Source organism: Xenopus laevis, chromosome 2S (assembly GCF_017654675.1).
Source record: "Xenopus laevis strain J_2021 chromosome 2S, Xenopus_laevis_v10.1, whole genome shotgun sequence".
NCBI classification, from domain to species: Eukaryota; Metazoa; Chordata; class Amphibia; order Anura; family Pipidae; genus Xenopus; species Xenopus laevis.
In genome coordinates, this window is record NC_054374.1 from 33,662,416 (window position 1) to 33,676,533 (window position 14,118).

At 38.3% G+C, this 14,118-nt stretch overlaps 1 long non-coding RNA gene across 1 annotated transcript; it reads left to right on the forward strand.

Moving 5' to 3' along the window:
• Nucleotides 1–614: 614 nt before the first annotated feature.
• On the forward strand, nt 615–9,160 carry LOC121400465. Its single transcript, XR_005965756.1, has 4 exons — nt 615–724; nt 5,883–5,995; nt 7,618–7,819; nt 9,096–9,160. It is a non-coding gene; the product is annotated as an uncharacterized LOC121400465 (long non-coding RNA).
• Nucleotides 9,161–14,118: the final 4,958 nt, after the last annotated feature.

The following is a 14,118-nucleotide window of genomic DNA, read 5'->3' on the forward strand; positions in this document are numbered from 1 at the left end:
GCAAGGCACTCCGGTACACCACGAATAGATCAGACCGAAAGATAAATAAAAATTGAAACCTTTATTGTACAAACATCTCTTGCCTGACACATTTCATGTCACTGGGACACTTGGTCATAGGCCATAGCTTTTAGCCTATAACTAAGTGTCCCAGTGACATGCAACGCGTCAGGCAAAAGCTATTTGTACAATAAAGGTTTCAACTTTTATTTATCTTTCGGTCTGATCTATTTGTGGTGTACTGGAGTGCCTTGCAGCAACCTTTGTTTGTTTGCTTATGGTTTATCCGCCCCCTTGAGCTGAGGGCCTGGGGCAGGAGCAACTGGGCCACTGATCTATTTTGGTGAGTTACTCGAACAACTGCCTATGTTTTGAGCTTAACTGTACTTATTCCGGCGACCCCCCTTCCCAGAGCTGGTTAAGAAGGTGAAAAATTACACATTTCACTTCAATAATAGAAAAACTGTGACACATAGGGGCAGATTTATCAAAAGTCGAAGTTCGAAGTTAAAAAAAACTTCGTCACTTCGTAGACAAGCGTGCAGCGGAGCAGTCTCAATGCGGGTAGGCGGAGTCTCTGGATGCGCCTCACTGGTTGCCTAGCGACCGAAACCGAGAGAAGCGGGCTCATGGGCGAGTCTACGTAAATAACCAAACGGTCCAAATCGGGCGCAAACTTCTGTGGTTCTGTAGCAGCTCCCATTGGTACCGCCCAAGCAAATCGGTAAGGGAACAAATTGCATTTGGGGTTGGCTAAATGAATTCACACACACACACACACTGATTTAATGCTAATTTCTAATGCTGAGAGAGTGAAAAAGTGATGGCACTTTGAAGCATGGAGTCCTAGGTAAATAGCCTAAATAAGTTTAGTTGTTTAAAGGGGTTGTTCAACTTCACATTAACTTTTATTGTGATGTAGAGAGTGATATTCTGAGACAAGTTGCAATTGGTTTTCATGTTTTATTAGTTGTTGTTTCTGAGTTTTTTAGCTTTTTATTCGGCAGCTCTTCAGTTTACAATTTCAGCAGTCGGGTTGCTAGGGTCCAAATTACCCCAGCAACCATGCACTGATTTGGATAACTGACTGGAATATGAATAGAGAAGGACCTGAATAGAAAGATGAGTAATAAAGAGCAGCAATTACAATAAGGGGCTGATTCACTAACTTCAAGTGAAGGATTCAACGTAAAAAAACTTTGAATTTCGAAGTTTTTTTTGGGCTACTTCGACCATCGAATGGGCTACTTTGACCTTCAACTACGACTTCGAATCGAAGGATTCGAAGTAAAAATCGTTCGACTATTCGACCATTCGATAGTCGAAGTACTGTCTCTTTAAAAAAAACTTCGACCCCCTAGTTCGCCATCTAAAAGCTACCGAAGTCAATGTTAGCCTATGGGGAAGGTCTCCATAGGCTTGCCTAACTTTTTTTGATCGAAGGATGTTCCTTCGATCGTTGGATTTAAATCCTTCGAAACGTTCGATTCGAAGGATTTAATCGTTCGATCGAAGGAATAATCCTTCGATCGAACTATCTGCGCTAAATCCTTCGATATTCATAGTTACATAGTTAACATCTATTGGAGAGGACTAACTTGTCTAAAAAACACAAATCTCAGGATGCTTAGAGAGAGATTGCTGAGAAAGGAGAAATGAACGAGCATAAACTACAACCACCCACAATTCGCTTGAGTAGCATGAAATCCGGTGTTAAGAAAATGTTTTTTAAAAAATCCCAATAATCATCTAAAATACACATCATACTGCACAGAAACTTGTGTAGACTGCAGCATGTTTTAAATCACATGCACATTTGTCAAGCATTTAACATGTGTCAGGTTTCAGCATACTGAGGTGCCAACTATAAATACGGGCCTTGGACCAAAATGAAAAACAGTCAAACTTCAATTTTTACATCTTTTTTGCGGTCCCATCTCTACACGATGCATAAAACACAAAATGTTCTTCTTTCTTGTTCAACATAGGTCTGCAACAAAAGAATAGTAAAACCATCTGACCAGTTTAGTCAGGTCCAAGCCCTTTCCTGTGTCGAGAATGTGAAGGAAGAGCACAGAAGTAGGAAGTAAAGAAAATCAGAGTACATCAAAAACAAAAAAATTGAGAGAGACCTACTGTTTAGTAAAGAAGTAGCCCAAGTAATATTTAAAATTAAAAAAATCTTTATTAGGACATGCATTAGGCTAATCAATTTTAAATATTACTTGGGCCACTTCTTTACTAAACAGTAGGTCTCTCCTAATTTTTTAATTTACACTTCTAAACGATGAATAACCCTCAGACTGGGGGTTTTCTGGGATGTGACCACTGTATATACATTTTTTGACAAAAATTGGTTTCATAATTTTTTGCTCCAAAGGTAGAACTACACACCACAGAAAAATTGCAAAGAAAATCAGAGCCCTATTCTTGGGTAAGGCTAATGTCACAATTGGTGTTTTGGGAAATATCAAAACCAGACAAAGGTGCCTGCAATCTGTCTGCCACCTGAGAACTTTAAAGGGGAAGGAAACCTAGTCGGCGCAAACCCCCCACCCCCCTCCCGTTTGTAGCCCACCCTCCCTCCTCCCCCCTGGCCTACCCGTCCTGCTGGGCAAATGCCCCTAACTTGTTACTTACCCTTCTGCGCAGGTCCAGTCCAGGGAGTTCACCGACGACATCTTCTTCCACGCGAAAGAAGATGTTGTTTCTGAGTTTTTTAGCTTTTTATTCGGCAGCTCTTCAGTTTACAATTTCAGCAGTCGGGTTGCTAGGGTCCAAATTACCCCAGCAACCATGCACTGATTTGGATAACTGACTGGAATATGAATAGAGGAGGACCTGAATAGAAAGATGAGTAATAAAGAGCAGCAATTACAATAAGGGGCTGATTCACTAACTTCAAGTGAAGGATTCAACGTAAAAAAACTTTGAATTTCGAAGTTTTTTTTGGGCTACTTCGACCATCGAATGGGCTACTTTGACCTTCAACTACGACTTCGAATCGAAGGATTCGAAGTAAAAATCGTTCGACTATTCGACCATTCGATAGTCGAAGTACTGTCTCTTTAAAAAAAACTTCGACCCCCTAGTTCGCCATCTAAAAGCTACCGAAGTCAATGTTAGCCTATGGGGAAGGTCTCCATAGGCTTGCCTAACTTTTTTTGATCGAAGGATGTTCCTTCGATCGTTGGATTTAAATCCTTCGAAACGTTCGATTCGAAGGATTTAATCGTTCGATCGAAGGAATAATCCTTCGATCGAACTATCTGCGCTAAATCCTTCGATATTCGAAGTCGAAGGATTTCAATTCCCAGTCGGATATTCGACCCTTAGTGAATCAGCCCCTAAATGTGTAGCTTTACAGAGCATTGGTTTTTAGATGGGGTCAGTGACCCCAATTTGAAAGCTATGAAGAATCCTAAGAAAAAGGCTAATAACTAAAAAAAACTATAAAAAATATAAATAATGCAGACTAATTGAAAAGTGGCTTAGTATTGGCCATTCTATAACATACTAAAAGTTAATTAAAGGTGAACCACCCCTTTAATTTTAGTGGTTTAGTGCCAATGTTATATCCAGCACAATATACATTAGAGAATGGATATGGCATCAGCATCATATTATGCATTGACGGTAATGGGTACTGCAAGCCTAGAATATTTATTGAGAATCAGTGGACACTGGAATTGTAAATGCTATATTTTATATTATGAAAAAAGCAGTTTGCACTGGCGATATGTGATCTGAGATTTACAAAAGACCAGTTTTCTCTGAGAACCAGGCAGTGCCCCAAAGCCCAAAATAAAATATGTGGTTTACAACAGCCCCTCTGTCACTTGTGGAATATCCAGATTGCTACTTCAGGCTTGGCAATGTTAATTGTGGAAACAGTTTATGCTGACATCCCAAGCAGATTATATTGGAGAAGCAATGGATACTGGCACCATTACCATGTTATACAGAGAACGATAGTGGATACTGGCACCCCAAACACATACAGCGATTGGCAGGAGGCACTGGTAGCCAAGCACACAATCACAGTGCAGTCCTGTCAATGAAGTAAAGGAGTAAAATGAAGTTACAGTTTACACTGCTATGCCAACAACATGGGCACTGCAAGGCATCAATCAACACGAATCAAGGGCCCACAATCATATAATTTATAGATATACAAAGTATATGGGACACCCCAACCGCAGTCTATTTTTCAGTACTTTCTGCTTTTCTGTTATTTTCATGTTTTCTCTGCTGCTTTCCTTTACTTTCCCTTCTGCTCTTACTTTTTCTTCACATCCAAGTAACTTTTTCAATATTTTTTTTTATTTTCCCACTCTTTTCACATTTGCTTGTCTATCAACCACCTTTCATCCAGCCACTTCCCTCAATTATACATTCTCAACATATACTTGCTACCCATTTTTGCCTTTCTGCATATTTTAATTTCTTTTCCCACTCTCTATAACTGTCATTGATCCAATTTTCTTCCACTTGTGTTTAACTTTTTTCTGCCCCTTTTCATTGTTCTGCTCTACTCTGGTGTTACTTCTCCCAATTACTCTCTGTTCCCACAAAACAAAATTAACACTGCTCACTCACTGACCTGCTGCCGCAGTCATATGTGTAGGGACCATGTGGGGGGCAGGACAGTACTGCTGTACTTCATCACTGATCCAAAGCCCCAATTAAGGAATCAAAAACTGGATTGGCTACAGGGAGTGTCTCCATTCACCTCCAGCCAATCAGATGCCCTGAACCTGTACCGGGACTTAATCTTTAAAGGTACCAGCACTTAAACTTTAGAAAATGTTTCACCTGTCGTCATAGAATAGGAGCCAGGCACTGATATAACAGTCCCAGTACGCATGTCTGAAACAACAGGCTGCATGTAGCATGCCCAGCTGGAATCTTTGCATCAGCAAAAGCAGTTTCCCTTCTTATTTTTTGTCAGGCAGGTCTCCCCAAGCCTTATTGAAAATCCGCCTATGCATGGCATCTAGGACGTAGCAGTCTTGCTCCAGATAACGCCTATGGATCTACAACTTTTGGGAACAGGCGACTGTCAGCTGATCTCTGTAGTATTGTGTTTGGGGGATCATTTAGGAGTGCACAGTGCAGGCTGTAGAGTTCTGCTGTTCTAACGTTTAGGAAAAAACTTTTTTTTGTTTTTAGTTGCCATGTTTCTGTGTTGTTGCCTTCATGTTGTTTTTACCATGTTGTTTTTACCATACCTCCTAAAATTTGAATACAGTAGAACCCCCCCTATTTTACGTTTTTCAGGGGGCCAGAAAAAAATGGTGTAAAATCCAGGAAAATGTAAAATCAGGGAAATGAATTATGCATAATATATAGGTGGGACCAAAAACAACAATGTAAAATGATGGGGGAACTTAAAATCAGGCTATGTAAAATGGGGGTTCTACTGTATTGTAAAGTGGGACAAAAACATCAGGCGCACTCAGCGTTTCAAAGTTTTTTAACCACGTCTGTTTTGTGGACACATCCCTTATGTCCATGACCATCTTATTAGTTACTTATCTTAAATTGTTACCAGGCCTTTAAAGGCCACCAAGGGATTTTAGGGGGCGGCATGTTACCCAACTATACCCACTTTGGTTTAGAAACACTTGGGCTGCGCAGGCGTTACGATAGTTTCCTGTGGGCCAATCTCAATTGCCCTTGTCCCAATGATGAAAATTTGCATGAATAAAGGGGAGGGGACAGGGGCAATGAACGGCAGTGGGTCTGGGGGAACCCACTATGTAAATCTGGCCCTGATTGTTACAAATGTATTGAAGTGCAGCTGCTCTGTGTTCTGGGCTCTCTGCCAAAAGCCTCTTATTGTAATTATATTTCAGAAACATTTGTATCTTTTTCCACAGGAGATCAAAGAGAAACTCTGGATATTTAATTAAGAAACCTGGGACTGTTGGCTGAGCTGTCAGTCTTTCACAAAGGATCCTAAAATAGTGAATTCGGTGCATCACTACGTAAGGTCAGGATCTCCTGTGCGGCCCAGGTGCCTTAGTCCAACACTAAGCCTATAACGAGATTAACGAGTTATCTTGCTGCTGTTGTAGGAAAATCAAAGCCACTTAAAAGGTACCCGGTGACAAAATATATCATCCCCAACCAAAGGTGCTCCCAGTTCTACCAGCCTCAACTGGATTGGTTGGGATACTATATTTAGCCAAACGTGCCCTTTAAGTCAGAATTTTAACCTGATTGGCCTTTAGATTGGTTCCCTCATTATATGCTTTCGACCTCTGAATGGGGGGTCCCATAGTTTGGGAACCTATGCCTATGTTCTAGTTCATATATCCTTTACGGCAATGCCACACCAGGAGATAAATTGCCAGCTATAAAACTGCTTCTGAGAGGGAACGAATCTCCTGTAAAATCTTTCCCACTGGGTAAAAGCCATGTGTCCAGTCTCCCAAAATCACTTGAAGTTGCCTCAAGAGGAAAAGCTTTAACAGGAGATAAGTCGCCCGCAGAACAGGAGATTTATCACTGGCGATTAATCTCCTTGTGGACCATTACCCTTAAGGTGGCCATAGACGCACATATAATATTGTACGAAACTAATTTTCGTACAGAAGACATCAGCGATTGTTAGTGCTGAATCATTAGATACAGGTAGAATTCTGTTGTTTCTACCTGTATATCTGACGATTCAGCTCTACACATGTGTCTTGAAACAAACAATCTTTCTTGGAAAGATCTTTTCCAAGAAAGATCGTAATTGTTACGTCTATGGCCACCTTTGGTCTGCCGTACAAACTGTATATGTCGTTGCTAACAACATACCAGCAGCAGCAACTGTGAAAGGTAAAGCAGAGCAGATATTGGTTTTCGAATTGTAAACATAGAGTTGACTTTAGCCACAGAAAAGAATTATAAATGTACAAGTTCTGAATTACAGAAAGGATATCTCCAATAGATACAATTGCATCCAAATAATCCAAAATTTTCTTTGTATTAATAAAACAGTACATACCTTGTCTATGAACCAAACTAAGATTTTATTAATCATTTTTGGAGGCAAAACTCTGGTTTCTTTCATGTTTACATGATTTTCTAATGGACTTAAATTATGAAGATTTACGTTAGAATTACAGAAAGATCCATTATCCAGAGAGCCACAGGTCCTCAGCATTCTGGTTAACAGGTCCCATGCCAGATCTCTGTGTAGTATGGGCTTTGCCAATGTCACATACTGTTACCATCATGGTATCTCTACTTACCATTAAAGAAACTGTAACACTGACAAATTTTTTATTAGAAAATCCAATCTACCCACACTAATAATAGATCTACCCTGCATAACGTTTATTAATATCAATGCTTTATTAAAAAAATACAGTTAGAAAACACTGCTTCCTGTCTACTGGAAAGCGATGATAGGGCGACTCACTCTGCAGCTCTGCATCTTCCCCCTAACCCAACTTCTGCCAAAACTGGAAGTTAGAAACGATGCAGCTGTGGCATGCCGGTTTCCCAGTTCCTAGAAGAATTGGTCTCTTTTAAAATTTGGTAATGTCCAGTTTCTTGTTGTGACAGCTTTGCTAATGTCTCTTTACATAACTGATATGCTCTTATTGTAATGATGCACAGGTGGCGCAAGGTCCGGAGCAGAGTGACCTCCTTGTGAAGTTTGTGGCAGCCAGTGGGGTCGCTGTAGTGCCGCACACAGCGAGTCGCATCGTAGCCCTCATTGTGCACAGATTTGAGTGCAATCTCCGTCCCGTTACGCAAAGTTCCCTTGTGGACAAATTTCGTGAATCTGGAGCCCACATACTGGAGGCCAGTTACATAGGTGAGATCCTTGCAGCCTAAAGCCCCTGTCCGACCCATTATATCCCTCGGCAGCAGCTCCTCTGCCCTCCCTGGGGGGATCCCATCATCCCCCGACCCCCCCAGAAGAGAAGTGAGCAAGAGGAGCAGATCTCCGCGACTCTCCAGGATTTCCCTGTGCAGCTCGGCCTCAAGCTATTTGTGCCTCCCATTGTGGGTCGAAACTGTCAGAAACTGGAAGTTACCAGTTTTTAAAAGAGACCAATTCTTCTAGGACCTGGGAAACCGGCATGCCACAGCTGCATTGCTTATAACTTGCGGTTTTGGCAGAAGTCGGGTTAGGCGGAAGATGCAGAGCTGCAGAGTAAGTCACCGTTTTCCAGTAGACTGGAGGCAGTGTTTTCTAACAGTATTTTTTTAATAAAGCATTAATATTAATAAACCTTATTCAGGGTAGATCTATTATTACTGTGGGTAGAATGGATTTTTTAATAAAAAATGTTTTAGTGTTACTTTTCCTATAAGGTTATGGTACCTGTAAATACCTAGATAATTTGGGAAATGCACACCACTGATTTGTAAAAGGCAAGGACGTAAGAGAATAAAGGTGTACTGTTTAAAGTAATGATTACCCTAATTTAAGTAAGTGGCCATATATCATGGGCTGTATTATTTGGCTGTTGTTTTAAAAATGTCTTTTTTTTTTTTGTCCCACAAAATTCTTCCTCATCGATTGCTCTAGTTTGTATTTAAGCCTTGTAAAATACTATGTACACTTGCACTGCTATATAAATGAATACAATATACATTTGCAAGTGTGAAAGATATTTATATACATGCAGTTATTGAAAGAAACTACTGGGGGAGCTGTGTGATAAAGAAAAGATTGAAAGTATTAATTGGGATTTTGTATTTGTGTAGGAAAAGGGCACAGGTAGCACCCAAACAATGCACTTTCCCCAATCTCAGTTGCGCTTAGGAAACAGAAGGGTCCCCATGAAATTTTGCACATTGCTTGTCTGCTACCATAAGTGATCTGTTGCTAACTATTGCTGCTAAACTGTATAAGCCTGCCTGGCTTTGTTTGGGCAGTTTCTCTGGTTTTAACCACACTGCCAAGTCAAATAATTAAAATAAGGAAGGCCAACTAAAATACTGCTAAGAATCAGACATCAACTAAAAGTTAATTTAAAGGTGAACTACTACTTACATAAAGGTGAACTACTACTCACATAAAGGTGAACTACTCCTTACATAAAGGTGAACTACTCCTTACATATTTCTTCTTTATTTTGCAGGGTTATGGCATTGCCTGAGATGTTGAGCACTTCCATGTCTATCAGCCTCCCTACAACCATCTCTAGTGAATCAGTGACAGAAAAGGATTATCTTTTGCAGAATGCATCGCATATGTAGGTTTTCATGTTCCATTTTTATTTAGGTAATCCTGTTTTCTTTAAAGGAGGTGGGTATCTTTATGCCCATTACTAAAGAAAAGGGAAAATAAAATGACAGCAATAAATGTTTTGTCTGGTTGCATTCACTTAGTTTAATCTTGAAGCTAAAATCAATGGTTTTGCAAGTGACTAGGAATTTTTATTAAAGGGAAGGCAAAGAGAACATTAGCCAGTGCAATGTTTAACAATTTACTGCCAGTTTGAACTCTGTTCTACCCACTTTCATACATACATCAATGTGATCCCTAGATTGTGGGATGGAGACTGTTTTACGTTTTATACATAGATTCTAGGCTTCCCATATATGTAAGACTGACGGAATAATGTCACGAAAACCTACTCTGCATTGTTACTGATATAAACGATTTACAAAAATGGTTTAGAATTTTTTTTACTGTCCCGTTATATAAAAGGTGGGGCTTGCTGTTAATCAGTTTTAAATCAGTTTTACCTTATATAGAGGCACGGTGCCCAATACATTGCTTCTCTGCTTTGTTCTAGATTTTTGTAATTTCAGTTTAATAATGTACAGAAAATGAGAGATTTTTTTTAAGCTTTTCAAAAATTCATTACATTTTCGTTATTTTGCATGAATTTTCTTTGCTCATCTCTGAAGACATCCCGACTTGCAAGCATTTCCACTTATTCCCATGTTTAGCACAGTGGAACGCTTTTTCTATATCCCTTGTCTTGTGTTTGTTATTTTTGGGGATCTCTGTAATTCCCTGTAATTCTGTTTTCTTTTAAACACTTAGGGGGTTATTTACTAAACTCAGAATGCAAAAATCCCTAAAAATTTGTGATATTTTTTTTTTTTTTTTTTATGAAATCAGACTTTTAAAAAATCACAAATTTTTCGGAATTTATTAAACCCAGAGGATGGAAAAGTCTGAATCAGAAAGTCCAGCATCTTAGACTTGTGGAGGTTGTACATAAGTCAATTGGAAAAGTCCCAAAGATTTTTTGATGTGCGCTGGGTTTCATGAATACCCCAAAGTTTTGGGAGTTTTCGGGGGAAAAAGGATAAGAAATCTGAGTTTTCGGTTGAAAAATCCGAAAGAATTGTGAAAATCTGTTTTGTTTTTTTTTCCTGCAAAGCAAATTTTTGGGAAAGTTTAATAATAAATAAGCGTAAAAAAACCCGAGCACATTTGATTGATGTTTGTAGCAGAAAATGTTGAGATAAAATTGAACTTTGATAAATAACCCCCATAAACAAGTGTTCCTATATTTTGCCATTATCATACTTTACAGCTGACATGTCTCAGTATGCCAAACATGTTAGTGGTTGCTATTGTTTATATGCATCAAGAAATAAGAGGGCGTTCAGAGGGTCAGAAACGACTTTACTGTAAAGCAGTGCAATGTTCTTTGGTTGCTCTTTTGAACGTTAATTTGAACAACTGTATTTAAAAAATAAATAGATTGCACGACACCCTACTTCATGCGTTAATTATAGCAAATAATCACAGCAAACAACACCAAAAAAAAATTATACTATACATATATTTATATTATACATGCCACCCACTCACTCCATACATATTTCGAGCCATTGTATCTGTATTGGGTTACATCCCTATTATACCTGCATAGTTACATCAATCCATACTGCAGGGTTCCTTCCTTAATTTTTTTTTAATTAACCATATCCCTGGGTTACTTGATCAAATAATTATTCTTTCACTCTATATAGCAGGGCCAAAACCATGCTAATGCATTAAAGCTGCTTAGTTATTAAATTAACTGAGATATTAAAGGCTATATAAAACCTATATCCATTGTAAGTTATTTCGTTTTTTTATTTGTTATATCTTTCTTTTTATCATGCAAAACAGTATAAAAGGGATGTTCTGCTAACAACTGTTAGCTGGACAATTTTTATGCTATTTAATTTCGTGCCATGAAGTTTACATTGGCATATCATAAATCAGACTTCCACTTGACAGAAAATATTTGGAGCACTTTAATTCAGTTTCTGATGGATCACATGTATTTTTGGGTACATTTTGAGTTATGACCCACAATTATGGTAGGCGTAGAGCATTTGTGCTAAGGAACTGTTCCTGCCCACAATGGCCCTGGAAATCTGGCGATTGCATTCAGAATTGCACTTTGTTTCCTGAATTAGTAGTTGTAAATGAGCCCTTATATGTCACTATAACAAATCTGTTGAATCTGATATAGCTTAAGAATTCTTATCAACACTTGGGGGCTATTTACTAAAATCTGAAAATTTCTCACTATTTTCTTAAAACAACTTTGACCAAAGACTCCCATCCACATTTTTATCCTATTTATCAATACGTTAACTAAAAAAATCTGGTGTATGCAAAGACTCAATAAAGTCGAGAAAAAAATCTCGATATAATTTTTCTTTTACATTTGACGCCTGTAAACGCCGCTCGAAAACCACAAATTATTCAGACTTTAGAACAAAACCCTGCGCAGATCATGATATCTTCCAATTGTAAATGAGCCACTTGCCATTGAATTCTACATGACCTCGGCAGGTTTGAGATGGAGTACTTTTTTATTCTGACTTTTAGCAGCATCTGGGTTTAATAAATCACCAAACATTTGAGTTTTTTTTCTCCAAAAACTCCAACCAAAAAAAATCTGACTTTTAAAATTCTTTATAAAATTCATAGAACAATAATATTGCTAACATGTAAATAATGACAAGAAACTCTGGTTTTTATTGGTATACATTGTTTATTTACATAAATGGTTTATAAAAAAAAAAACAGTAAACAATGAGTAAATCTTGTAAGAAAATAGTCACGCCATTTCTTCGATGTAGATGGGTACGGAGGCAGGCAAGGAGCAAAAAGCAACAGCACAGTTCATAAGTTCAGTTCATAAGTGTCATATTGACAGAATTGTCAGCTCACTCGCTGCTGCCAGACTGGTTAAAGGGAAAGTTTCTCCTTTCTAGTCTTTTCTGGGTTTTTTTATTGTGTTCCCAGTATTTCAATCACAAGCTTTGCACAGCGATTTCCAAAAGTGATGTCCAGTGATTTGGACAGTGATTTCCAAAGCTTGTCAGTGATTTTCTCCTTAAGTGCTTTAATCTGACACAACATGCAGGGCTTGTACATGTGTGTATGCCGTACCATTCCTCCGCTGTTGTCTTACTTTCATTTTAGTATTTTGGGGAATTCTGTAATTTCTCCTTTTTCTAAACACTTGAAGAGATGTTCCCTCATTTTTCCATGATCATATTTACAGCAGACATTGCCATTGCTCAGTATCTCATAAGCATTTGCAGTTGAATATATCACACAGCTCTTAGAACCGGCAACTTGTCTATCGGCATGAGCAAATTTGATTGTTTTAAAAGGGTCAGGAACCACTTTTCTGTAGAGTCTCCTTATCTCCTTCCGGGTTCGTTCTGAAGGGATCCCCGAACAGCTGTTTACAATCTCTACGTGATCTTTTCTGTAACAGGTTAGAAAGCAGTGACTTTTCTTTAGATCCACATGAAATTGTACTGATGGTCCAGACACAGGAATGAAAGGTTTCTTCAGTAGGGGCTGCAAGCCTTCAGCATTAAACTGCTTTTTTAGAAGTTTTTGTACAGCATCAACAAATACTCTGGCCATCCCTCTTCCGTTTAGCAACTTTTCTCTCTGCCTTAATGAAAGACCCATTTCAGGGATCCAAAACTCTTTCTCCTTGTTTTTGTCCTCTGCATGGGACTTCAAAGGAGCACCTGGGTTATTTTCTTGTCGACTGCTTTCTGTATTTTGCTTCACTTCATCAGGGACAAGTTTTCGGGTTTTGTTAGCAATTTCACTTTCAAATGAGGTTTTCCTCTTCCTCTTGGGGGATTGTTGGTTGTTGGACAATTTAACAATATTATTAACAGTGATAAAGTCCATGTTTCTTCTATATAGATTGATATAAAACTTCCAAAATAGTCAATAGATCAAAAAATTCTGTAGACTCTGAATCACTCAGGACTAGATGGAAAGAAGCGAAAAATATAATCCGTAAGTTAAAATATCAAAAGTGAAAACTATAAACCATAAGTTAAAATACTACATTATTTCTGTTGTAAAAAGAATTGTAAAAGTACGTCGGAGAGAATTAAACCAATTGAACACATAACAAGATAACTGGTCTGAAGAGACTGCGCTACTTATAACAGTTTACAGAAAAAAAATGCCATTTTATAACGCATTTAAATGCATAAATGTGAAGCATGTCTGTACTCACCTTCAGTCGGTCTAAGAATGAAGAGCAGTTGGCTGCAACAGGTTTCATACACAATATTTCACTCATTGTGATGTCATCATGTTATGTCACAAAGGGACATGCATAGCTGCTTGAAGGCTGTTATTGGCAGTTATAGAAATGTTTACTTTGGTCTTGTTATAGATAAAATGTTCATGGTTTTGAACTTGATATGCATGAGTTTAATATGTATTAAAACATAAATATAATTTGTGCTCAATGAGAAACGTCAGTGTATCTCGCAGAAACATCAATTCTTCTTTGTGCAGGAAAAGGGCTAGGTGATATTCTTCCATATTTGGGGGAACAATTGATCTATAGATTGTAAAACGCCAAAAAAAGCACACTCTCCGAGAAATACAGTGAACCCTGATTTTAAGTTTTCCCGCATTTTACATTTTTTATTTGTGATCACACCAATTTACAATGCATTTCAATGGCTGCATTTCCCTGATTTTAAGTAATGTTTTCCCGAATTTAACATACAATATTTGTCCCGATGTACCCAAAAACTGTTTTTTTTTTTACCTCTGTCAATGTTTTTATTTGTGGAAAAGAGGTTTAAAATACTAAGCAGATGTATATTTTGCCATGGTTCTGCCTGTAAATGGTCAATTCCAATGAG